This window comes from Phalacrocorax carbo, chromosome 7 (genome assembly GCF_963921805.1).
Source record: "Phalacrocorax carbo chromosome 7, bPhaCar2.1, whole genome shotgun sequence".
NCBI classification, from domain to species: Eukaryota; Metazoa; Chordata; class Aves; order Suliformes; family Phalacrocoracidae; genus Phalacrocorax; species Phalacrocorax carbo.
The window spans coordinates 7,926,427-7,950,475 of record NC_087519.1 but is presented as its reverse complement, the minus strand read 5'-3'; the positions used below and the strand labels follow the sequence as shown (position 1 = coordinate 7,950,475).

Genomic DNA, 24,049 nt, shown 5'->3' with positions numbered 1-24,049 from the left:
TGTTTGCACCCATTTATGTGCTGGAACATCTCTGAATGAAAGTCACTGGCACCTGACAGCTACTGACTGAGGGAGTTGAGCTGGGGGTGGAAGCCTGGCTTTCATGCCTCTTTGTGCCAGGCTCTCACGCAGCCCCCCAGCCTGCAAGCGCACAGCTGGGTGCTCCCCAAAAGGCAGCCTTGCACACGCAGATGATCTCTGCACATCTGTCTGCTTGTCTGCAGGTAGGGTGTGGGCACCAGCTTTTGGAAGTGCAGTTCAAAGTGAACGTGAAAAATCCCATGATGACAGTAAGAGCACATGTCGTGGCATTTGGTACAGAGGTTGTGTGAGTTTAGTTTCAAAACAGGAATCGCTCCAGCCTGTACTTGCAGGGGAAAGGCAGGATGCTGAAGATGCAGCCCTTTCTTGCTTGTAATAACCTCTGAGCTGGGAGCGTTGCTTTTGGTGAAATGGAGTGAGGAAGAAGAAAAAGGCAGAAAAATCCCCCATGATCCGTGGTGATACTGTCCCACCTGTACATCACACTGCGGGGCAAAACCTGGTGAGGCAGGTCTGGCTTTTGAGGCTCAGCCTGCACTTGATGCAGCATGAGCCCAGTTCCCTTCCTTGCCTGCACTGAGTGCCAGCCCCCGGGTCCTCCCTCCTCTGCTCAGAGCTGCTGTGGGTTACTTCTTCCTGGCCTGGCCGCAAAGTCCCAGGGTTGATAACAGTCCTCCTGGGGAAGCCAAAGCCAGCCTCGAAAATCCTCTTCCTGCACCGTCAAGTGGGCAAATTGATTTTCCAGATCATGAGCTGAACCTTCAAAATTGTTCTCTTCTGAAAAGATTATGGAATTACTCCCATGCTAATGAACGCTTTAATGATACGGTGACTAAAAGTCCCATAAGGATTTTAAGAGCCAGAAAAAGACACTGTAGGAAAGGGGAGCCTGCATCGGCTGTGTCAGACCTTACTTCACATGTGGGGCAGAGGTGAGGAGGAAGGTGGCTGAAGTTGGAAAACAAGAGAAGAGCAAGGAGAGATGTGATGTCTGCTGGGAAGCTGCCGAATCCCTCAGGGATGCCTTCTGCAGCTCCCAACTTTATCCCTCTTTCTGCGAGGGCAAGCAGGGAAGGTAACATGTTACCTATTGCTTTTCCTTTTCAGCAGCTCTCTGGCAAACGCCCGTCCCCTCCGGCAGCGGGGACAGCTCAGTTCCTGGTGACCGGCCGCCAGAGCCCCCAGGGTGGGCGGCAGAGTCAGGTCGCCTTCCCCAGCTCCCCGGCACAGGCTGCTGCATCCTGCTGTGGGATCATCCGAGTTTAGCACTAACCCTCCTACCCTCCCAATGCGTGGCTGTCAGGCTCTGTAGTTCAGGACTGTGACACTGGTTTCCAAATACGCAGTAGGACAGTATATGCCCTGACCCCACCGAAGGAGTCTGGCATTTATTGGGGAGAAAATATGCTTTGGCAGATAAGTCTGCCACAATCCTGCTGGCTTTCACAGAGCTACGTTCTTGCCTCTGCTTTACTAAACCTGGTTTTATTGTACTGTAACTCCATGGGTTACAACCTCTTGTCCTGGATTTGAGCAAGAGCAGAGTTATCCCCCTAAGATGGGACAGGGAAGCAGTGCAGGGAAAACGTCTCCGTGCTACACGAGCTGCAATGCAAGGGGGAGGCTGGTCTGTACTTAGGTAAGGGCTCTGCACAGAATGGGTAATCCTCTTTCCACGAATTATCCAGCCTGGGGATTAAACTGCTTTAAACTCCCCCCCGGCCTCCCCTGCTGCAGCCGGGCTCGGAGGGAGCCGGGGGAGCAATGACGGGAGGGAGGGAGGTGCGGGCAGGTTGCTGATGACTCATTTGGCTGCTGCCAGCCTTGCCAAGCACTCCGAGAGGTCACCGCGGGCCCAGACGCAGAGTGACACACGAGTGACGTGCAAGGCGAAAGGGAACATTATGGCATCCCAATTAGGAAAGAACACGGAGCTTTATAAATAATTGAGGAGACGAGGGAGTGTGGCAGCAGGTAGGAGGAGGGACAAGAGACCCAAAGCAGCTGTTTCCCAAAGTGTAATATCCTTGCTAGACTTTTTCAAGCTGTTTCCCTAACCAGAAAAAGGAACGTTTTTTGAACTGCAGCTGATATATCTGAGAAGATGCACCCAACCCACCTGCTTGAGCTGGCTCTGGAAATGTGATTCTGGGGATGCAAGTCAGGTTCATCTATTTGGAGCGTGAATGGGTCACCCTCAATACTGCATTAAAATGTTTCAGGGAGGCCAATAACACACTCAGGGACGGTGTGGGGGGAATGGGACGTGAAGGGGGAGGTGGGCTGGATTGCACCAAAACCTGAATATTTCACGCACAGTCTTGGGGCAAGTGCCCTGTGCGTGGAGAAGATGGATTTCTGTCCTTTACCTAGTACACAGCTGCTAGAAAAAAAAGGAGTCCTGACATTAATTTCACCCTGGGGACTTATACATGCCACAGAGGAGACATTCTTGTTACCCCTACAAATGGGTCTTGGGACAAAGCTTTGGTGGGGAGAAGAATGAGAAAGGTTTGGCTGTGCCATGCCAGGCTATGGCTGACACCCAGCTCTGCAGAGATGCGAAAGGGGCTCTTCCTCCTGGTGCTGAAGGCAGCAGAAACAGGGAGGGATCTGCTTGTAAAGCAGGAAGAGAGTCCCTGTCTGGGAGGCTGAGACGGCTGACACTGCTGATTTCCTGCATCTGGGTTTGTGGTGGCGCCACTCTTTTTCCTCCTCTAATCTCTAGATTCATAGAATCATTAAGGTTGGAAAAGACATCTATGATCATCAAGTCCAACCGTCAACCCAACACTACCATGTCTCCTAAACCTAGAACCTGGGATCTATCTCAAAACTAGTATAGTTTGCCTTCCTTCACTCAGCTTTCCAGGCTTTAGTTAAGAAATCAGTGCAGGGTTTTGGTTTCCCCAATTCCCTTCATGTTTTACTGCTGCCTCAAGGTCTTGTCACCTTGTCCTGGAGTTACAGCCCCCTGGATGATAACCTGCGGACCCCCACAGTTCAGCTGCCATCCCCCAGACTCACCCTGGCCACCCTCGTCTGAACTGCTGAAAAGTCAGGTTTATTCATGGGGAAGACAAGTGGACCAAGGCACTTTAGTTTTCCTACATTTAAATCAATTTATTCTACTCTCTGCTGCTTATCCTTTATAACCTAAATCGGGATTTCTACTGTATTGTATTTTCCCCTGCCCAGAACCAGGACAAACTGAAAGCCTCATCCTGCTGTTTAGCATTCCCACTTTTACTCACATCGTTAAGAGGATACAATTTAAATAACTTCAGGGGAGTTTGAGTTGAACAGGGGATAAATGACCAGGCTCCCAACTCGCTGCTAGGAAGGGAAATACCTTGGCTGGCCCTGCAGTTCCTGCCCTGCCGGACACACAGGCAGAGCCGGTGCAAACTCTGGCTTGTTTCTGCATGTGAGGTTAGAGGTAGAAATCACCGGAGAAAGCCTGGACAGAAGAGGGAAAGCAAAGATGGGAAAGACCAGGGAAAGTCTTTGCTTTTAATGTGAGCTAGTGTGTCTTTCCCCCCCTGTGTCAACCATCCTCAATTAATTACTAATTAAACATTAAATTAATTAATGTTTAACTTAAAGTCAACACATCTGTCACATTAGCATCTCCCTTTGCATGGTTCCCCCAAGCCACCTCCTCCCATCTGCTCTCCCTCCTGCCTCCAGCCTCCCTCCGCTCCTGTTCCTTGGTGGCTGGGGGGAGGAGGTGTGCGCGCGCCTGTGTTTTCTGCTGCCTGATGGACTTTGCCATTGCTTGTGCTTCAGCACCTGGATGCGGTCGCAGCAGGATGATTGGTTTGGCTTGCAGAGCATTTACTTCTAATCTCCGGCTTATGACATCCTAGCGGAAAGGGGCGACCCTTTCAGGAGCATCTCCACGGGCTAGGAAGAGGGGAAATGGCTGGTGAACGGCTGTGAAGAACTATTTCCTAGTTCTGGTAAGCGATGCTTTTCTCTTTCGTCCCTTTCTGGACAATCAGTCTGGATGCAAAAGTAATAAGGTTTAATGGGGTAAAAGGCAAAGGGAGGGGAGCTGAAAAAGAGACAGAAAAAAACAATGAGGAAGCCCGTTTGGTTTGTTCTGAAGCTTTTCCAGGGGTCAGTGCTCATCAAAGCAATTTCATTACTACTAGCGAGAGGCTGGGAGCCGAGCGGATCAGACAATGTATGTGCCTAGGCAGCCGGAGCAGCTTTCATCGCATGCAGTTTCATTGCCCACTCTATATCTTTTTTTCCCCTGTGTGATTTCCAGCTTGGTCTGGGGCACAGTAGGAGCTCATGGCCAAGCACCACTGGTGTTCTCCATGGGGGTAGTCCTAGGTGAGCCGCTACCTGAATGCTGCTTTTTCTGCCTTACGCTCTTTACTGCAGGAGTTTTGGAAGGTCAATCATGAATTCTTGCCCCTGAGTTGCTGTGTGAAACCCCTCAACTTTTCTAGCAGATAAACTATCTCCGTCATGAAGTCTTACTGCATTTTTTCCCGTAAACCAGTCCCCTCGGTGCCGTGAATAGCTGATATGTAGAGAGGTGCAGATAAAGATGTTTGGAAGGAAGAGGATCTAGCTGTACTATATGCTGCTGGGACTGCGAGCTATCTGACGTCCTGGGCATTGGCTTACTCTAAACGAGAGGTTTGCGAGTCGGTTTATCTCACAGGACTCTCAAAATGGACATCCTGCTTCTAAGTTGAGTGACAGCACAGCTCTTACACTAGGGGTGAATTTAGGGCCCTCATTTAAAGAGGATCAGGGAATAATAAACCTAAGAGCAGCCTTTGCAATCTGGCTGTATTAAATCTGCAAAGGTCTGTGCATAACATAACTCTGTTGACAAAATACAAATGAAAAATACAGTGGTGAAGCTCTGGAAATTTTGTTGACAGGTACAAAGCTATGACCTTCTCGACAGACCTGCGTTCCACCCAAAAACTGGTGCAAAATTTGATTTAGGGATACCAAAACAAATTCTTTCTGGATTTATTTATGACAAGCAGAGTTAAAAAATACTCCCACAGAACATTGCAGAGATGATTGTTTATAAAAATACTCCTCTCATGATGTATTCACACAGAAACCTCCGCTTGCTAAAAACTCACGCATTTCCTACTCTTTGATGTTAGATACCATGACACTTGGAGCTGGGCACTCTGGTTATTGTGCTTATTCTAGAGCAACCTTGAAGTTTCAAGCACCGGTTACATTAAGTCTAAAGAAAAAACATCCTCCTCTCCTAAGCAGCAAATTTTGGCTTGGATTTTCGTTTGACGTGTGTTTCAGGGCAGCAATCTTTTGTATCAGATCCGTGTCTGGCAAACAGTGGGGGAAGTGGAAGGGGCTTTGTGTGACTCCAAATCCCAGCACTGTGCAAGAAGGAGGGAGTGCAGGAATTGCCAAATTTGTTGTCTGTGGGGGTTGATGATTGTATCTGTGAGGAAATCTTCTTAGAGAAGACAGCTTTTGCCTCCCCTAACTGCAACACCATGGTTTGTTTCAAAAGGTTGAAAATCCTTCATTCCATGTTTCCTGGAAAAACACTTCTGAGCACCAGAAATTTCTAGAAATTGTTTTTCCTGTTGAATTATCTTCAAAAAACTGCAGGAATGTTGTTGTCAGAGTATCTTTGCTATTCGTGTGCACTTGACTTTTCTCCCACCTTCAGTCTGAGATGCCGGCCAGTGGTGACTGTGCTTTCCTGGTCCCTGCTGCAGTGCTGCCTGGAAGGGTTCATCTCCCCTGTGTAATTAATGGCTCTGTAATATTTATAAAGAGAAAATCCTCATACCCATCTGTGATAATTTTGGTACATCTGCCAAGATGAAATTCTAGGGCCAAATGAAAATTACAATATGCTAGATGTACAGATTTTTATAGCATCCCAAAGATATTTCCTGAGAGATGCTGATTTGACTGCTAAAGTCTTTGTCTCTGGATGGAAACAGAATTGAATGTGCTACAGAATTAATCAACGTTATGACTTCTAATTGAATTTTAGCCTTTTCTCACAGACATTTGAGCTATAAGGGACGGATTTCCCTTGTGAAAAAAATCCATTTGGTAAGGGCAGGGAGTCCTAGGAGATCCTAAATGAAGAATACTTGAGATCATTCCTGTGAAGACACTTGGTGTCAGTGTCATTATCTCTTCCAGACAAGATAATAAAGGAGATGGAAGATGAAACCTTTCCTTGCCAGGGAAGCTTCCACATTATTTGATTGAAATTGGAGTCCAGTCACCTCATGCTTGTCTCTCCAGATTTTTCTTGCCACATCTGCTAAATTGCCACCACCTATTTGCGTTTTAAATGAGGGCTTCCTCCCGCACAACCCATCTGCTCAGCCTGTTTGCTCTTCCTTATGCAGTCACGACTTTGCAATCACGTTTATGTCAGTAAAAACACACTGGTGTTGGGGGAGAATGAAGAGGGGAACACGGTGGCCTTGCAGATTCCCTTGGCTGGGTTGAATTCAAAAGAGGAGTTGGATTAAAAAAGAGGAAAGAACCTCTTATGAAAAGAATTAAGCTTGGGCAAGGGAGCCAGGAGGTTCAGGACACTTTGAGGACAAGTCTTCTGTTTTTCTAGTACTATTCCAATGGATCCTTATGATCAGACTTCATAGACACTCCCACGTCTAAGGTGACATAGCTCACCTGGGCATGTTCTTGACTGCCTTAATGCTAGGCATGAAGAAGAAATCAAGGCTTTTCTGGCTTGGAGGTGGCTGAAATGTGAAAGCACTTTATGATATTTTAATCTGCCTCATTAGAGTGGAGAGACTACAGGTTCTCAGAGACGTTTTCTGCTCACCTTGGTCTGACAAACCTGGGGATATGATTATAGATACAGACGGATATGATAGAGAACTTGGGGCCAAAAGAGGTGTGGGTTTTTTCCAAAGCCCTGCAACAACCGGGAACTGTTTCTCAAATGCTTTCAGCCCATGGCAAGGGAGAAAATCTGACCCTAATTCCTCTCACCTACTTCCACTGAAGCCCAGAGTGGGCACCAGCAAGATCAACCGCTTCTGGGAGGGTACATTTGTCCTGCTGCACCCCCACACCACAGGCACTCACAGCCCGAATTCACAGATATTTAATTAGGGCTGGCTCGTTGCAGGGATCTAGTGTGCATTAATTATAAGCACGTGTAGATGAGGTATTAAATGATTTATACACAGACCCAGATTGAGAAATCCCAGTGGGTTCTTCTTCTGATGTGTAGCTGCTGTTGGCAATTAATCAAGCTTTCCTGGCATTCAGGAGGAGCTGAGGAGCCTTTTCTCTTGCAATACAGACCCAAAGCTGCCGGGCTTGGTGGAGGCTGAACCTCCTTGGTGAACCAAAGCTAGTTGTGACCAGCATGAAAGGAGCGTGGAGCCCATTTCCAGTGGGACAGGTGCATGCATGACAAATCCTGCTGTTGCTGCTGCTGTTTATTAGCCCTTCTGGGTACTGTGGCGATGCTCTGATGTTGCGCCACCCTCCGGAACACAGGGAATGCCTTTTGCATTCTCAGAGCCAGAGACAACACCTTATCTAAAAGATAAGGGTGTTTAGGATTGGTTATTAGTATCTATTTTATAATGCTAGCAAGATAGGATCCTTTGTTCTTAAGTTCTCAGAGGTGCAGATCATCAGAGATGCTGCCATTGCTGTGGCCGTGCCTGGCGTGGTGCTCATGGGTGCTGGGCAGCACAGGCACCTCCAGCCCAGGGTGTCCAGAAGCAGGAAAGGGAGAAACCAGAGCCCTGCTGGGCTTCTGGGGGGGGGTGGGGGAGGTGGCACTGAAAGGGGCTGGGGAGGGTGCAGGACTCTGGGGCTCTGGTAGGAAATGCTCATGGACCATTTCTGACCAGAAGGCAGTCAGTATTTTGACACATTTTTGCAAAGCCAGCCGTGACCACTGACTAAAGCAGGACACTTCAGGAGCTGCTTCTTACAGCTTTATTTTAAAGCAACGCTTCTTTAGCATGGGGGCTAAAAGCAGAGTCTGCATTGAATGTTGCAGAGCCAACCCTCTGAAGGATGATGTCCTTTCAACCCCTCTAATCCCCCTAACACACACAGGACAGGCAGTAAGGGAATGAGGAAGGATTAGGAAAAGCCTAAATTTGCCCCCACACACTGCAAGTTCTGCAAAGCCTTGTCTGTAGTCAAGATTTACACTCTGCCTGCTTTAAAACCAGAAAGAAGTGGGGGAGAGCTCAAGTCCTGCTGACTTGTAATTACAGAGCGCTGAGCACAGCAATTTCCCAGCCATCAGTAGGAAAGAAAGTAAGATTTACACCTGGAAGGCAGCTGAGAAGTTGGAAGAGAGGAATGAAAAATAAGGTGCTTCAAAGCCATGCTGGCTGAAAGCTGCCGGGGCTAATGCATCAGGCTGAAACGGGGCTCCTGTTTGGCTTTCTACTGCAGCAAGCGAGCAAAGGAGGCGAGTGCTCAGGCTGGAGAGAGGCTCGGTGAGGACGGGAGTGCTCACTCCCCCTCACCCCGTCTGCACCAGGCAGCTGCTGCTGGTCCTTGTTGTTTCAGGCCAAGCAGCTGATTAAATATTGAAAGAGCTTGTTGCTCTTGCTTGAAAGCTTCTGTCTGGATGAAGATGAAGTTATGGCAGGGCAAGTTTGCACTGGTGCAATTACTCTCTGTTTAAATATGGCTGACCATAAACAGATCAAAAATAGCTTTGCGGGTTGTAACATAAAGGCAGTGTTAGGATGTGGGTTTGGGTTACTCCTTTTTGAGGCCAAGGTGTGAGAGAGCTCAGGGAGCGGGGTATTGCAGATCGGCGTCAGGCTGGGTTATCAGAGAGACCCTGTGGCATTCAGAGGCTGTTACAGGTGCTCAAAGGCTGGTTGTGATGGGAGTTATGCCTGAGGTTTGCGTCTTCACACTGCAGCCTTGCTCCAGGCTCACACCCCATACCCCCCCAGCACCCTGGCAGATACGGTGATGGATGGAGGTGCAGGCAGGGAGGGGGGAGGGAGAAGGGATTTGTTATGGGTTATAGGATTAGACAGAGGCAGGAGGAGAGTTGGGATTACAGGTAGGGGCCAAGAGTGGATGGAGGGAGAGATGAAAAGGGTTGACGTTTCTGGGAGGCTGCTTATAAACAATGGGAGTGTTCTATGGAGAATCGGGGACCAGGGATCTGGGAGTAAGCAAGCCATGGAAAAGGGAAGCCAAGGGTGGATGAAGAAGGTCCTTTACTGACTAGTGGCACAGCCAAATCTCAAAGATAGAGAGAAAGTGTTGCTTTCAGGTGGAAGCAGGAAAAACAGTATTTTTCTGATCCCCAGCCAGGCCCACTCTTGCGCTCTCATCTTATGAGAAGACATAGGACATTTTCCAGCTTGTTAGCTGTGCACAGGCAGGAGCTTCTTGAGCTTTAAGGCTTGGTGCCTTCCTGACAGAGCACTGAAGGGGAAAGCCTTCACGGGCCCCGTCAGTGGCTACCAGAGATTTCTCATCACCCCCTTGAGCTTTTGGATGACCTGGGTACTGGATCCAGCCATGGAGGTCCCAAAATCACTAGTAACACCCATTCATGCTTCAATGGGTTGGTAAAAATTGCTTCCTTTCAGCATCCAGCCCCAGTGAGGATGCAGCCATTCCGGTCTCTCAGTGGGCTGTGTACTGCAGGGAACAGCACAGCGGGAGAGCCGCAGGGCTTGGCCCAAGACATTTAGTCACTTTGAGTAGTCAGAGAAGACACATTTGATCTGGAAAAGAAGCTCCCCTTCATTGTCTGATTGTCCAAAATAGATGTTCAAACCTTCTGTCCTGTCACCAACGGAAAACTTTGGAAAAATTCTCTCTGATCTGGGTAAGTATAAATGTATCCAGAAAACAGGTATCCACTTGATTTTAATGTTGCTGTAATCTGCACGGATGCTGGACAGTCTGCGACCAAACTCCCAGGCCACCCAGCAGGCAGAGAGGCCATCCAGCCTGGGGGAAAAGGACAAGCCTGGTAAATAGCTGCTGGTCCCCGTGGGTCACGTAGAGGTTCGGGCAGAGAAAGGAGAGGCAGCATTTCCCTCCTTCCTGCAAGTGGAATTTTGTCCTTGCATTGGACTGCCTTTGTTTTAATATATAATCATCACTGAAAAATGGTTTCTGGTTGTTTTCAGCTATAGAATCTGTCAAATATGCTGTAATTTTACTAAATATTTCTAGAGTTTGATGGTACAATCCTATGGTAAAGAGCTCTGTAGAAAAGACTGTGAGCCTTGCTTACTCTTAGCCTAAGTGAACTGGGCTCTATTTGCTAAACCCAAAAGTGGATTTAGCAGCTAGTTTTTTTCAGTGGTCAGGAAAAAGGGATCATATTTATCTTTCTTGTTCAGACTAAAATGGTATGTCTGCAGCAGATTTTGCTGTTCACCTTTTTATTATGCTTTAGAGCTAATTGAAACTTAATTTCAAAAATTACATTAATCAGTTCAGCTCATAGTAGGCATTGATCAGTTCCTAAGTGTTTTTTAATGGTGTTGTGTGACAATTGTTAGTTGTCCTTGGTTAGAAGAACATAATCACAACAGGGCTGATGGATGGGGTCTCAGCTGAGCAAATATGGATTAATATACAGCCCTGAGGTTCTGATCCATAGCGTATTTGAAATCAAATTAAAAATCCAGTGTTATTAGAATGGGGTGTGTGTTCATGGTGAAAGTAACATGATGTAATTGTGGCGTCTTTTTTGTTCTTTCAGAGCATCTAGTGTAGCTGTTCAGTTTCAATTATTTTTTCCTAATTGTTATAAAAAAGTTGCCTTTGCACAGGGAAGTATTCTGTCCGGAAGACTTCCAAAACAAAATATTTCCTTTGACATTTAAAAATCAAATTCTCAAACAGATTTTTATTCCTACTAGGTTTAGATAATCCATTTGATTAAAAATGATTTAGAATTTCCCTCTCCGAGCAGCATACTGTAAAATGCAGGACCTGATAGTAATTATTTAGTTAACCATCGTTGGGTTTTTCCCCTCGTACCTGCTATGAAATAATACTATGTTTTTGGCAGGCTTACAACATCTGAGACCATGTGGCTTAGCAGAAAGAAAATGCAGACTATTACATCTGTAATGCTACACATCTGAAAAGCTACACAGCTTTTCCCTCAAGTGGGAAATAATGCAGGGTCTGCCAACCCTGAAAAGTTGCAAAAAAGCTCCCCATGCCAATGGTTCGGACATTTCACAGGAGTTTTGATCTCCTGTGCGTCTTCCTTGCCCGGAACTAGCTGGATGAGAGGATTTTTTCCTTTTGATGCTTTGTGAAGGCATCAGCCCGGGGGCTGTGGGACGGGGCTCAGGGCAGAAACTGAGCCCTGCTCTGCACAACCTACTGCTCTTCAACGCCGGTGGAGGATGTGGCACCTGAATTATGAGAGGCAACCTTTGTATTGTTTGAGTGTAGTAAGTCTAGTTGCTGTTCAACTTCTTCCTTGCTTTCATTCCTCCTTTCTTTCAGTTTAAAATGTGTGGGAGAGACCCACTGTGGAGGGATCTCCCCTCAACAGGAAAGGCTATCGCGGAGGGATGGCTGTGGGAACGATGGTGCAGGGCTCGGGGCCATCCACCCACAGGCATCCACCTCCCCACCGGGGAGCCAGCAGGTGCTTCAGTGGCCTTTAAGCAGCAGCAAAATGAGCACTCCTTGCTCTGCCTTTGCAGCCAGCCGGGCAGTGGCAGCTGGTGGATCCCTACCCCGTGGGGGTACAGGGGATAATGGAGCTGCTTCCTTGATTAACTCTGGCAGCGGCTGCTGAGTTAATTAGTGGTCAAATCTAGGATGCTGACAAAACTGTGTTACTAATTTGTCGACGAATGCAGCTTGGAACTGGAAGGGCTTGGAATGAATTTCATCCCACTGTTAGTGAAAACAATTTTCAAGATCTGTTTCAAAATGAGTGTTTGAGCAGGGGATGCCATGGCTGTTTCCACTGTGAAATTCCCTCATGAGATTCAATCTATGTGAGATTTCAGTGCAGAGTCTTCCTGCGTGGCTTCATTCTGCATCTGTCTGGTCCTGGTTGCTCATGTCTGTCCTGCCTTGCCCTTGCCAGGGATGGTAATTCATATTTCATCTTCCCACAGAGGGGGAATCTTGCTTGCTCCAAGTGAGGGAGATCAGGTTAAGCATGAGAAGCTCCTGAGAGGTGTCTAGAAATAAGTAATTTACTGTGGTTGCAGAAGCAGAGGCTTGCTGTGACCAGCCATGCATGGTTAAAGCACATAAAAGCAGAGATCTCTCAGGATCCAGCTCGCATGCAAAGGACAGATGGGATACACAAAGCCTTTAGTAATTTCACAGGGAGCAAGCATTCGGGTTTGCACGCACTCAGAGCATCCCAGAGAGCTGCCTGTCACTGCAGCTGGAAAAAAGCCATTAACGAACATTCATTATAATAGTAACCATTTAGCCTTTGGCTTGTCTCCGTGCTAAGATCTGTGCATCAGTGACTCTGTTTCCTGCCAGTTCCAGGTAGACAGATGTTTTCTTTGGGGGTGTTATGGAGACTGTAAATGGTTTGGATCAGGATATTGCGTCTGTGCTGTGTCTGCTTTCATCAGACGCTCTTTCTAAAGGACGTTGGAGATAACAGTGTTCTGAGTGGGTGATGGAAAGAAGGTGGAGTGAAGAGGGAGAAGGGGTGTATAATGGAGTTGCTTGTTCAGTTACTGAGCACGAAAGAGGGGTTTCTTTCTTTTTCCCAGCAATTGCTGAGTCAAATGTGCATATCAAAGTTTATCGAACAAGCCCTTTCTGCATCCTTATGCAAAATATTTCTTGCTTGAAGAGAGAGCCAATTACCATGCATGTATTTACCCAGCTTTAGGAGCCTGTCTAGCTCCTATCTATATTTCATGAGCCTCAATACTCCCCGAGGCTTGCCGCACTCTGCTCTGCCTGCAGTAAAGGGCTCCTCAACTGCAAAAGCAACAATGACTCAAGAAAAACACACAAACAGATGAAACTCCTTGGATTTAACTTCCATGACAGCCTTGGCCTTATCCCCTTAACCCTGGGTGGCATTTGGATGCTCTTTCAGAGCCTGCCAGCAGCCAGGCACATGCAGTAGCCAGCGGCTGGTGCTCAATCTACCTGCCATTGGACTGAGGTGGAAAACAAGCTGCTTCTCACATCCTATGCAAGTTGGTAGCCAGTAACAGTACTAACCCCCTCCTGCCATGCTCTGGTGTCTTTTCTATCTTTAATTCATAGAAGGGTTAAAACAAGGTCTCTTCAATCTTCTGGCTCAGCTGTACAGTCAGTTCAGGGCTCACTCTTACAGGATACTTCCCAGCAGTCTGTCTTTGATTTTCAGCAAACCCCAGTGATGAGGTTTCTGTCTTTCCCCTCGAGGTCCTGTCCTTCAGCCCCAGAAATATTGCTGTCAGGATTTTTTCTCTAAACTTCAGCACCAGTTTGAATTTCAGGCTTTCACATCTGCCCCAGCACCTCATTCGGTGTGACTGGGAATAGATCAGTAGGAATGAACACTCCAGCTCACTCCCCTGGTATACTCCCCATGCAAACGTAGCCAGCTCTGTTTGAGAAGTAGACAGGGTGGGGTTTTTTGACTTGCTGATTGCTTAGAAACTTTCTTTTTATTCCCAGCTGAAATATCTTTCTGGCCAATTCATGGTCTCCTTGTTCTTGCATTCACATTGGATTTGGAGCAATTTTTTTTGTCCATTTTCTCTTCCCCTGCTCTCAGCACATCTGGGTTCAGCTGGGCGATATGGACAGTCCATTTACACTGTCCAATGAAGCCAATGGGTTAATGTAAAAGAGAAGTTCCCCATCTCTTTTTGGAGAACATGCTCCTTCCCTCTGGTCAAAGAACGTTCATCCAAACTATTCTCGAAAAAAGAACTGATCTGGACAAATTGGAACTGTTGAGAAGGGAATGTTTCCTTTTGTCCATTTTCACTGAAAAAAACTGAACCCACTACAGAATTCGGAATCCTTGGGGAAAACCTGCCAAATTTTGAAAAAAATATTGACTGATAGAAAGAAAATGTTTATTACCATCTCCTTTTTCATAGAAAACTACTATAGAAAACTATTTTTGACCCTTTCTCCCTGCTTTATCTGCCTGAATGAAACAGACAAGCAAGGAGAAGAAATCACTTCAGACTGATTTTTTTAATATTCAAGGTTATTCCACTAGTTGCTAGTAGATTCCCCATTTGATGGGCTCTCTTAGTCAGAATCATGTGGAAGAAACAATGTCTGTTCCTATCAGCAGAGCTGTATTTTTGGAAGAGATGCAGAAAATAGAGGTAAGGTGGTATTTCTTTGGGTGATGTGTGGGCTTTCCAGTGGTGCTCCCCTTCTTTTCTTATTTTGAATTTACTTTAGGATTGAAATACTGTGGGTTTTGACTGGTATTGGAACCCGTCTGTGCCTATTTGATTTCTTTATATTGCTTTTATCGTGGAAAGAACAAATGACACATCAGAGTTAAATCTTCAGTCGTTGATAGTGCAGCTTGCTATTCTTCCAGCTGGGACCAAGCCAAAGGAGTAATCATGTTTATCTACGCAATGCCTATCTCTGAAATTCACATTGCTCTGGGATCCAAACCCAGGTGATTTTATGACAGCTACTAACTGCTGTAATTAGGAACCTAATTAAATATCCTCTGATCTTACTGTTCTCAGAGTTGATCAGCTCAGGGGGCTGATTTGGATTCTCCATCTTTATCTTCACGGTCTCATACAGCAAGTAAAGCATGGATGATTTTTTAGCATCCTTTGAAGTATTAGATACTGTTCATCAGCATGCCAGAGCTCAGCAACAAATAGAGCAGCAGTATGAGCCCACGTGGCTAGTAAGTTCCCATTAAGTATAGTGAATGTGTTAAAATAAATCACAAGATATAACAGAGCTAGAGAGGAGCTATGAAGGGCTGGAAAGCTTTGCCACCTTCCAGCAGAGGAAGTCAGCAGTGCCTCAACCATCTGTAGCAGCGCAGCAGGAAATTTGTCAGGTTAGTGTTAAAATGACTCTGAGAAGGATCTAATCTGTGGCTGGGGGCAGGTGCTGAGGGTGCTGTATAGAAGGATCAGCAGTTTTGCCTTCACTTGCAGCCAGGGTTACTCTACTAGAAGAAATCAGTGCTGTCCATGAGCCAAGGGAGCTCTCTGCATGATCTCATGCTGCAGGGGAATCCCTTGCTGCAGAGACCACAGGCAGCGCTTCCCTCCTGCAAAGCACACAAGATGGGAGAAGGAGAAAGAAAAGTCAGGCAAAATTTCCCTCCCTGTACTATGGGCTGTGTGCCCTCAGACTGGCTCTCAGGGAGAGGTGGATACCCTGAATGAGCTGGGCAGAAGTGGCTCTAAGAGAGCAGGTGGAGTTATTTCCTAGAGAAAACCCTGCTCATCTCACAGTAAAATTTCAAGGTACATTGCTTGCAAACAGGAAATGTCTGCAATCTTCTCAAGCCTACATCAAACTCTGGTACCCTAAATACAAGCATTGTGCAACTGGTGTTGAACAGAGACCTCCTGCAGAGCCTGGATCTCTACCAGCCTTGGAGGGAGAGTCTTGTCGAGAACAGCTAGGCAGGTGACGCTAAGGAAGCAGGTAAAGCTGTAACCTGCGCTCTCTAGAGGATGGACACAAACTTTTATGAGAGGTATGGCCTTACTAAAACCAAAAAACACAATGGGCCAAATGCCTCTCCTGGAGGACGTTGTATCTGCCTCGGGTTAGTTTGGAGGTTAGTGTGGGTTGCTCTGTTTTTTGTTCCCTAGACCTGTGGAAAAAATATTGTATCTGGATCCTACATGGTGGTGAACAGATTGCTCAGCAGTGCATGGCAATGGAAAGCAGCGAGCTGTGGATATCCATGTGTTGTGTTGGGGCAGCTGTGCCATGTGGCCCATGAGTGCCGCCACTATGGGCCACGGGCCAGCCCTGGACGAAAGCCTGGGCACCAGCACTGCAACGCATGGAGGTCTGGGCAGGACCCAGCCCCAGCCATGGTTTATTAGTAACTATGGAAGCCTCCACTCTCCAAGGTATATCTGACCCTCCGCTTCTCTACAGGGAAGCTAGAAATGTGTTTTATTTGGAAATAAAAGATCCTTGCACAGACCAGTTTTAAAAACTATCTCATCCCAATCACAGCAGCAAACCCATTTACTGTTGAACAGAGGCAGGCGGTGCTTGGCCTCCTTCCAGCACTGAGCTTAAAACACTACAGGCATGTCAATGCCTTTTGCTCACATCTCTGTGCCCATCACTAGATCCATTTGTGGTACTCATGCACGCAGGAACTGTAGAGACTCGGAGCTGTCCTCACTCCATATTAATTGCCTGGATTCCTCATATTTGTGCCTCGTAGGAGAAAGCTAATGAGTGAGTTTAGTCTTCAGGCAAAGCACCAAGTTTACAGCCCTGAAAACCAACCTCCTCTACAGCTCAAGCACACCAGTTTTGCCAAGCAATGGCCTTTTGGATGCCTTTGTCCAGCTGAGATACAACATTGTCTGCCTCTGTTCCCAAGCATCTCACAGCATATTTGGGAGGTAGAAAGCGCTCAATCCCATTCCCAAAATGGGAAACAGAGGCAGAGAGAGCACACACACAGAGCCTTACAGGAATCTTGTTTCAGAGAAATGACTTCGTATATAAAATGTCCAAATGTTAATCATGGGCCCATGTTCCTCTTCCTAATGTCACTTCTGTCCAGGGATCTCATGCAGGCAGAAGGGGAACAAGTCAGCTCTTGCCCCTTCTGCTTAGCTTGCAGTGACAGGATCTGTTACTGCCAGCTTGGCACTGTGGGCTTCAACGCTCTGGTGGCTTATTCCTGGGTAACCAGAAAGACTTTGCAGCCACTAGAAGATTTTGCATTCATCACTAAAGTGCCATCAGAAAGCAGTCATTTTCCCTCTAGCCAGTCTGGGTTAGATGAAAAGCTTGATATCCACCTGCCGTCTGTGAGCCATTCCTTGGCTCCCCATCAAGTAAGTGTGATGTTACGCTTTGATAAATAACTTTTGATCATCATCTCCTTCTTGCCATTTTCTTCACCTGGGATATTCTATCCTTTTTCCCCTGAAGAGGCACTAGCATGACCTGCCTTGAAGTATTCATTATCCCCTTGAAATTTGCCAGCTAATCCCCCCAGGCTCATCATCTGGAGGACATCTGCTCTCACATGCCATTTCTTGCCTGCCTTCTCTTGTATATCATCCAGGATTCCTGCTTCTAGCAAAACTCTTGAATTTGTTTTATCTTAGGTTTACTCAGGGCATGATAGACTGTACTTCTCTCTTTCCCCTCGGGAGCAGAAGCCATTTGCTGCAATAGCACTATCTTCTCGTGTAATTTCTGTGTGAATAGTTCCAATTTAGCTGGTCAAGGCAAACCCATTTCAGAGCCTTCCTGTTACTGCTACCCAGGATCAACCCCCCAGGAAGCCCTCCAGCCTGGGATCGCTCTCTGACAGTGGGCGCCAGCAAATACATCCAAGAAGCTCCTCAGTGGACAATGACAGGATAGCCTATACCAGAGTGAAGTTCTTTTGATGTTTGCCTGATGTCTTGAAGAAGAACTTATTTCTGCCAGTAGAAAAAAGAGCGTAAAAACTCAAATGAAACTCATGTTCTCCTTTCCCTTAAATACATTCAATCCCTGCTTTCAGTGCTGCCAAGGCATTATCTTTTATTCCCAGGAGCCCCACAGGTTAGTGTGTAGGTAGGGATTTCCTTGTGTAGGATTTCAATCTCTTGCTTTCAAATTTCCTGAAGGTCCTTTTGTCTGCTATTATGAGACCGCAAGTAATTCCATCTCATTTACTGCTTTAGGACAAAGAGACTGATTTTTTTTCCTTTTCTTCCCTATTGCCTGGAAACAGAGCCCACACAAGGGCTAAGGAACACAGATACTGCATGGAGACCCTTCACTGAGCCTGCTGCCTCATCACGCCATCCCCTCCACCCAACATGGGGCTCGCGTTCATGCTGATCTGGCAGCCGCTTGGCTGCCAGTGCCATCTGCCAGCGGGTGACTTCACCCAGTCCCAAGAAGGCATCTCGCAGAAGCGTTGCCAACTGACTTGAGGTTGAAGGGAGGAATGAAAACAGAAATCTGCGCAGTGGTGCAGGACGTGATCTCTAAAGCTGGGTGGGGATGGATAGCATCAACAGTAGGAGTAAGTGTGATCAACACATTTCAGGCTGCACTGGGCTGCCACACTCTGCCAAATTCAGGAGTTCCCCTATGAGTCTTGGGGAAAGCAGGAGCTAGAGGAAAGCCTGCGCTGTCTGATCCCACTCATCTGCTCATCAGAAGCCAGGTGGAGGGACACTGCTGTGGGCATGGTTGGCAATAGGCGTACCCGAAGCCTGAATCCTGGCAAGCAGACCCTTCATGCTTTTCAAGAGTAACTTTTCATGCTCTTTAAGACCCGTTGTGCCTGGCTCTGAGCACACAAAGCATGGCCAGCTCTCCTAAATCTCAGGACTATCAAAATGACAGTCAAAAAGATGGGCAGTCAAAAGGGCCCTGAGGAGCCTGACGAGGTTTGATCTCAGTGTGTCAGGACATGGACTGGAAGCTGGATAATAACACGCTGACAGATGAAACCCTCAGAAGGGGCCAAGTGCAGCTGCCCACCACAGCCCCACAATACTCCTGCTGACAAGAAAATCTATGGTCCATCTGAGTTTTAGGGAAGGATGGAGAGGATATCCCTGTGCCAAATAATATTTTTGCGAGCAGGCTAACGAGAAGCGGAGGCCAGCCGGCTGTGTGGGCACAGACAGCCGCCAGAGAGGCACACCCTTGAGTCCTGTCTGTTGGTGACATACACCAGGGCACATGGTGACAGCAGTGGTGGGATATGCTGTATCCCTGACTCCTGGCAGGGAGGAAGATGCTAAGCTCCTCAATGCTTAAATCTTGCTAAAAGTGATATTTCTCCGTTAAAGTCACTTCCAGGGAGATTGCAGCTGGAATTTCTGCTGTACAGCTCCTTGGCAGGCTTGAGCTGGGTCAAAGAGACTGGTCTTTGGGAGGGAGTAGAGGGATTCTCCTCATTTCAGTATCTGCAGGAAGGAGCATGTTCAGACCAGGGATGCTGAGGACCGCTCCTCAGGTCACAAGATCCTTGCTCTGCCCAGCTGCCAGAGCAGCTCCTTTGCATGGGAACTCCAGAGTTTCAGGATCTCTTTCCAGTGCTTTTCCATTTTTAGGGAGCCTGATGAATATTAGTGCCTTTAGCATTCTTCTTTGGGTAGAGCTGAAATGAGAGGAATGGAAGGACAGGCTGGAAGTATTATTGATGCTGGTTAGAAACAGCACATTGGAGGTCATTTGCAGGGGACTGTCCTTGTGAGGAAAATTTTGAGATCACAGTGGTTTTGGCAAGGACAATCCAAAGTCCAGAAAGTTGAACTTTTGAGCTCTCCGTCAGTGCTTACAAGATTCACTTTTCAGTTATGCATGTATTTTCCCGACACAATCTCTGACAGGTAGGGAAATTAAGTTATTACAGCTATTTTTCAGACAAGGAACTAAACCTAAGAATTACTAAATGTCCTTTCTAAGGTTGAGACATTTGTGGCATTACAGAAAACTGTGTGGAGTTCTTGATGCTGCCCAATACATGAAGCCGTCATTGCCCTAGGCAAACCTGTGTGAGTCCTGACAAATGGCTGCACAGGCATGTATTTTTCAAACTGTTTTCTTCTTACCCTTTTCATATTTTACGGAAAAATCACAGGTAAACCAGAAGCAGAAGTAGCCTGAATTCAACTCTCCTAGCATAAATTACGCTGATGGCAATTTGACTTCAGCTCCCATCTGCACTGTCGTGCCCCTACCCACAAGCATGAGTCACACTAAGCAATAAATAATAGCTAAATCCTTCTTCTGCCTCGACAGGTGATTTTGAGGATTTTTCTCTTTGTGTACACATGAGCTATGGTGTTACAGACTGATGATCTATTGTAGCTATTAATTTGGGGAGATGAAGCTTTTTCATCATTAATGTCCAACCTGAACTCAGGAATGTATTAGGCTCTTTGGGAGGCAAACGTACAGCCTTCTCACTGCTATGAAGTGGTATGCCTGATTACTTTTGTGGTTTTTTTTTTGTTGGTTGTTTTTTGGTTGGTTTTTTTTTCCCCCCTTTTACTGTCTCAAGGCAACATTAGTTTCCAAGACTGGGTACTCCAGCTACTGTTATGCCTTCTCCTCTCCCTTCTTTTCTGACCTTCATCCTCCCACCCCCTGCCTTGTCCTATCTTCTTTGCTATGTCTCATGCTCTGCTGTTGCTTCCTCTCATTCTTTTGCTCCTGCAGTATCTGCTGTTTGTTTCAGCTGTTTCCTCCTTTCCTCCTCTTCCTCTCCTATTGCACAGAGGCATAAACACCATTTCAGAAGGCTGTGAGACAGTAGATGACCCATGGCACAGCTGAGAACCACGACTTTGGGCTGTCAAGACACTGCCGAAGCTTAAGACTCTGTGTAAATGAGCTGCTTTTGCGAAGAGCTATCCTAAAAACTCCTGCAGGAGCAAAAGAGGAATATGGGATGCTTGGGAAAAACCACTGCAAAGCGATTCACTTTTCCATTACAGTAGGGAGCCCACTATATGTGCTCAAATTAGCCATACTCCTCTTCTGCTGTATAGTGCACAAAAAAAGCCACCAGGGGCTCTTTTGAGCTGAAAGTCTCCATATGGGTATAAAACATAAGTAGAAATGTAGTGTTGCTATATGTGAGGTCTTACATTACTGTTAAGTCAGTGCCAACATCTTCCAGGCCCTATGGCAATTTTAGTTTGTGCATCTAGTCAATGAAAAAAAAAAATCTATTTTTGTGATTTTCTGCAAGATGCTCGTTTGAAAAGCAGGAAAGATCCAGGAATCTGAGATATTCAAGGTAGAGTCTCCCAGATAAGACAAGCTTTGCAAATTGTCTTCTTGCAGAAGAAAACATTGCTTTATGGGTAAGTTTTGTTTGTGCTGCAGTGGTACATGTGATGCACATAGTGACTTTGATAACCAGAGAATGGAATCTGTTGAACGATCCTGGATGCTACAAAGTTCAGGTCTCCTCAGTAGTGTTTCATATTCAAAAAATGGTCAAAATAATCAAAATTCTATGAAAAATGGATGGAGCAAAAGCAATTGCTCCAGTGTTTTCCCTGCTAAATAACCTTGAAAGAAGTCTCAGAGTGAACATCTCTTACATCTGCTGCTGCATGTACTTGCATTTTTGCATAGGCAAGATGCATAATGAACAGTGCATTTGTAATTTTGAAAGTCCTTGTGGCCACAAGACAATTGTATTAGAGGGCTTATGCTAAAAAGAAAGAGATTGAATTTAGATTGAGGACCACCTCTCTTATCTAATCTCAGTCTTAGTAGTGTAATAACTGTGCTCCTCAGACTTGATCACTGAGCAGCCCTGAAGGGAAACATTAATAACAAACCATTAAAAAGCATGGTGGAAGCGTAAGGTTGGCTGCAACAGGCTGTGGCATGGGGGATTTCTTGGAATGAGCTTGGATTCTGGCATGGCCAGTACTTTGGTACACTTCACTGGAGCTGGCAAGCTACTGTCTCTAGTGACTGAAGCCTGAGTTGTCCAGGACTGGGAAAGAGCTGTTCCTGATAACAGGGACATTCCCTGCAAGGAGATCTCTCAGCCTGTGGAAATGTCTGTGCTAGAGCCCTTTCTTAACACACTCCAATACCACAGTGGAAACAGGAGACAACCACCCTGCAAGGGCTGCAGTGAGGTGCACTAAATGATCTGTCCTTCTGTTGTCCAAAAAGCGGATTCATCGCCCATCATTTCCAATGAGTCAATAAACACACACTCAGGAGAGACATTGCTAATATATTTCAGGGTTGCACAAGCCTGAGTGCTCGGTGGTTTTCCAAAAATCAAGCACACCAAAGCCAGCTCCTTCATTATATTTATACAATGAATTCATACATATTCTGCCTATCTAATACATGTTCATTCTGATCTACATAGGTTGCCTAATGGCATTGTCACTCATCTTGGCTCTGCTTCAGATCCTTCTGCGCATGCCTTCCTCTCTTCAGGGGTCCTTGGTGGTCTTTATGGTTGAAGTGCCCTGACCGCTTTTATCCACATATGGTCACATGTCACCTAAGGACAATTCAAGGCTATTTCTCTTGCCAACTCTTCTTTATTTTCTTCCAAAAAGAACATTTGTCCTTGATTAAACAGATAACGCTGATGGCTAAGATACCCTGTCCCTAAGCTTAGGTTAAATATTAAAACATTAAACAATGCTTGATCAAAAAAAGGAGTCTGGATTCATGCTAATTGAACATAGACAATACCTCTTCCTTCCAATGGGAGGTTGTTCTCTTACTCCTCTGTCTCCAGTTTATGGGGAGGTTTGTTGGTGCCTCAGCAATGGGAAGGTGATCCTGGACAATAACTAACGATGCTTTTCGGTATCTGAAGCACTACAGTCATTTCCCATTTGAGATAGGAGACAATGAGACCTTGCACCCTGGCCACAGCAGCGTGGTGGCTCTGGGCAAAGAGTGATGTTGTGGAACAACACGCTGAAGACACCTTGGCCGTGTGGAGCCAAAGGGGAGGGGGAGCTTCAGACTTCAGCAAGACAGAAAGGAGGGAAGGGCAAGAGCAGGGAATGCTGGGGGGCGAACAGACACAGCAGACATTGGCACAGCTCTATTAGCTAAAGGCAGGAGAAAGAATGAGGTATTTAATGAAGACACTTGCTCAAATAAAATCCTTCCTGAAAGAAAGCAGTATTTAGAAGTCACTCAGGGTTGCGTCTGCTCTCATGACTCCGTCACTGGAGCAAATCTATTCATCACAGCCATGTATTAATGAATTAGTTAATTAAGTGGTTCATTATTTAATAACACAGATTGCAAGTGTGATGAAATAAAAGTCCCCTTTGTAGCTAGAGGCACATCTTTGCCAATAAGCTAAGCACTTCATAGTTAATCAAGCGTGTTTGCTGTCTGACACAGGCAGAATTTGCTGAATTGCAGGTGGTTTATTTCCAAGGTTATTGCTTACACTCATCTCTGGGAGCTTGTCAGGGCCTCCAAGTCCAGTAAGGTTAGACCTAATAAGCTGTCCAAGGGCAAACACACATAGAAATGTTCAAACTCATTAGAGGGCACCAGGGCATGGTTGTTTCTGAATCAACACTAAATTACTTATTGGTTTATGCTGCTCATAGAGAGGTTGGTTTATTAATAAGCAGTAAAGCCTCGAACCTCTAGCCCTCTATGATATTTAAAAAGATAAGGATGTAACAGAAACATGCGCTGGATGTTTGGTCCTGATATGGCTTCCCCAGGTGATCCTGAGAAAGCTTCTTGATTTACGTTGGGACATCTCCGCATACTCCTTGGTATCCAGATCAGGGCTTGTGCCTCAGCTCCACATTAGAAAAAGATTTGTGGGGCAGCAATGCTCATCTTTATCTTGGTCATCATGTCAAAGATAGCTCAGTGTGAAGGTGGGAAGGAGACCTTAGCTCGCTTGTCTACAGAAGCCCCAGGAGTATGGGACATCATGCACAGCATTTCCATTTCAATGCTCAGATGAAACTTTAGTCTCTCTCTGCCTTGGGTCATGATGTGCAAAACAAACCTAAGAACTCTTCCCAGCCTTGCATGGGAGCTGTGAGCACTGTGGGTTACTTGGGTACTACAATAATGAGAGAGGAGAAGAGGGAATAGATATCTAGGGAAAGTTTAGAGATCATGAGTATTTTCTCAGCTAAAAGATTGTTAATCTTAATAAGATGGCCAAATTCCAGTTCAGGCATATGCATTTCTAAGTTTTCTTCAGGAAAATTGTCATCTCCACAAAACTCTGGCACATGAAACCAGACACTCCTCTCCCACTAGTCCTCCTGCTGTGATTCTCCCTCATTCTCCATGGTTTTGTTCTTTTCCCCTTCACCACCTCCCTTCTGACTAA

At 46.2% G+C, this 24,049-nt stretch overlaps 1 protein-coding gene across 3 annotated transcripts in view; it reads left to right on the top strand.

Moving 5' to 3' along the window:
- The window catches only part of SV2B (synaptic vesicle glycoprotein 2B), a 66,937-nt gene that overhangs the window by 2,213 nt on the left and 40,675 nt on the right, over positions 1-24,049 (top strand). The window contains exon 2 of one of the 3 annotated variants that reach the window (XM_064456187.1): positions 3,832-4,004. The exons of 1 other annotated variant lie outside the window; for it this stretch is intronic. The gene's annotated coding sequence lies outside the window, so the exon portion shown is untranslated. Of the gene's footprint in view, positions 1-3,737; positions 4,005-24,049 lie in introns of those variants that run through there. One more of the 3 variants, XM_064456186.1, reaches the window with a different exon arrangement.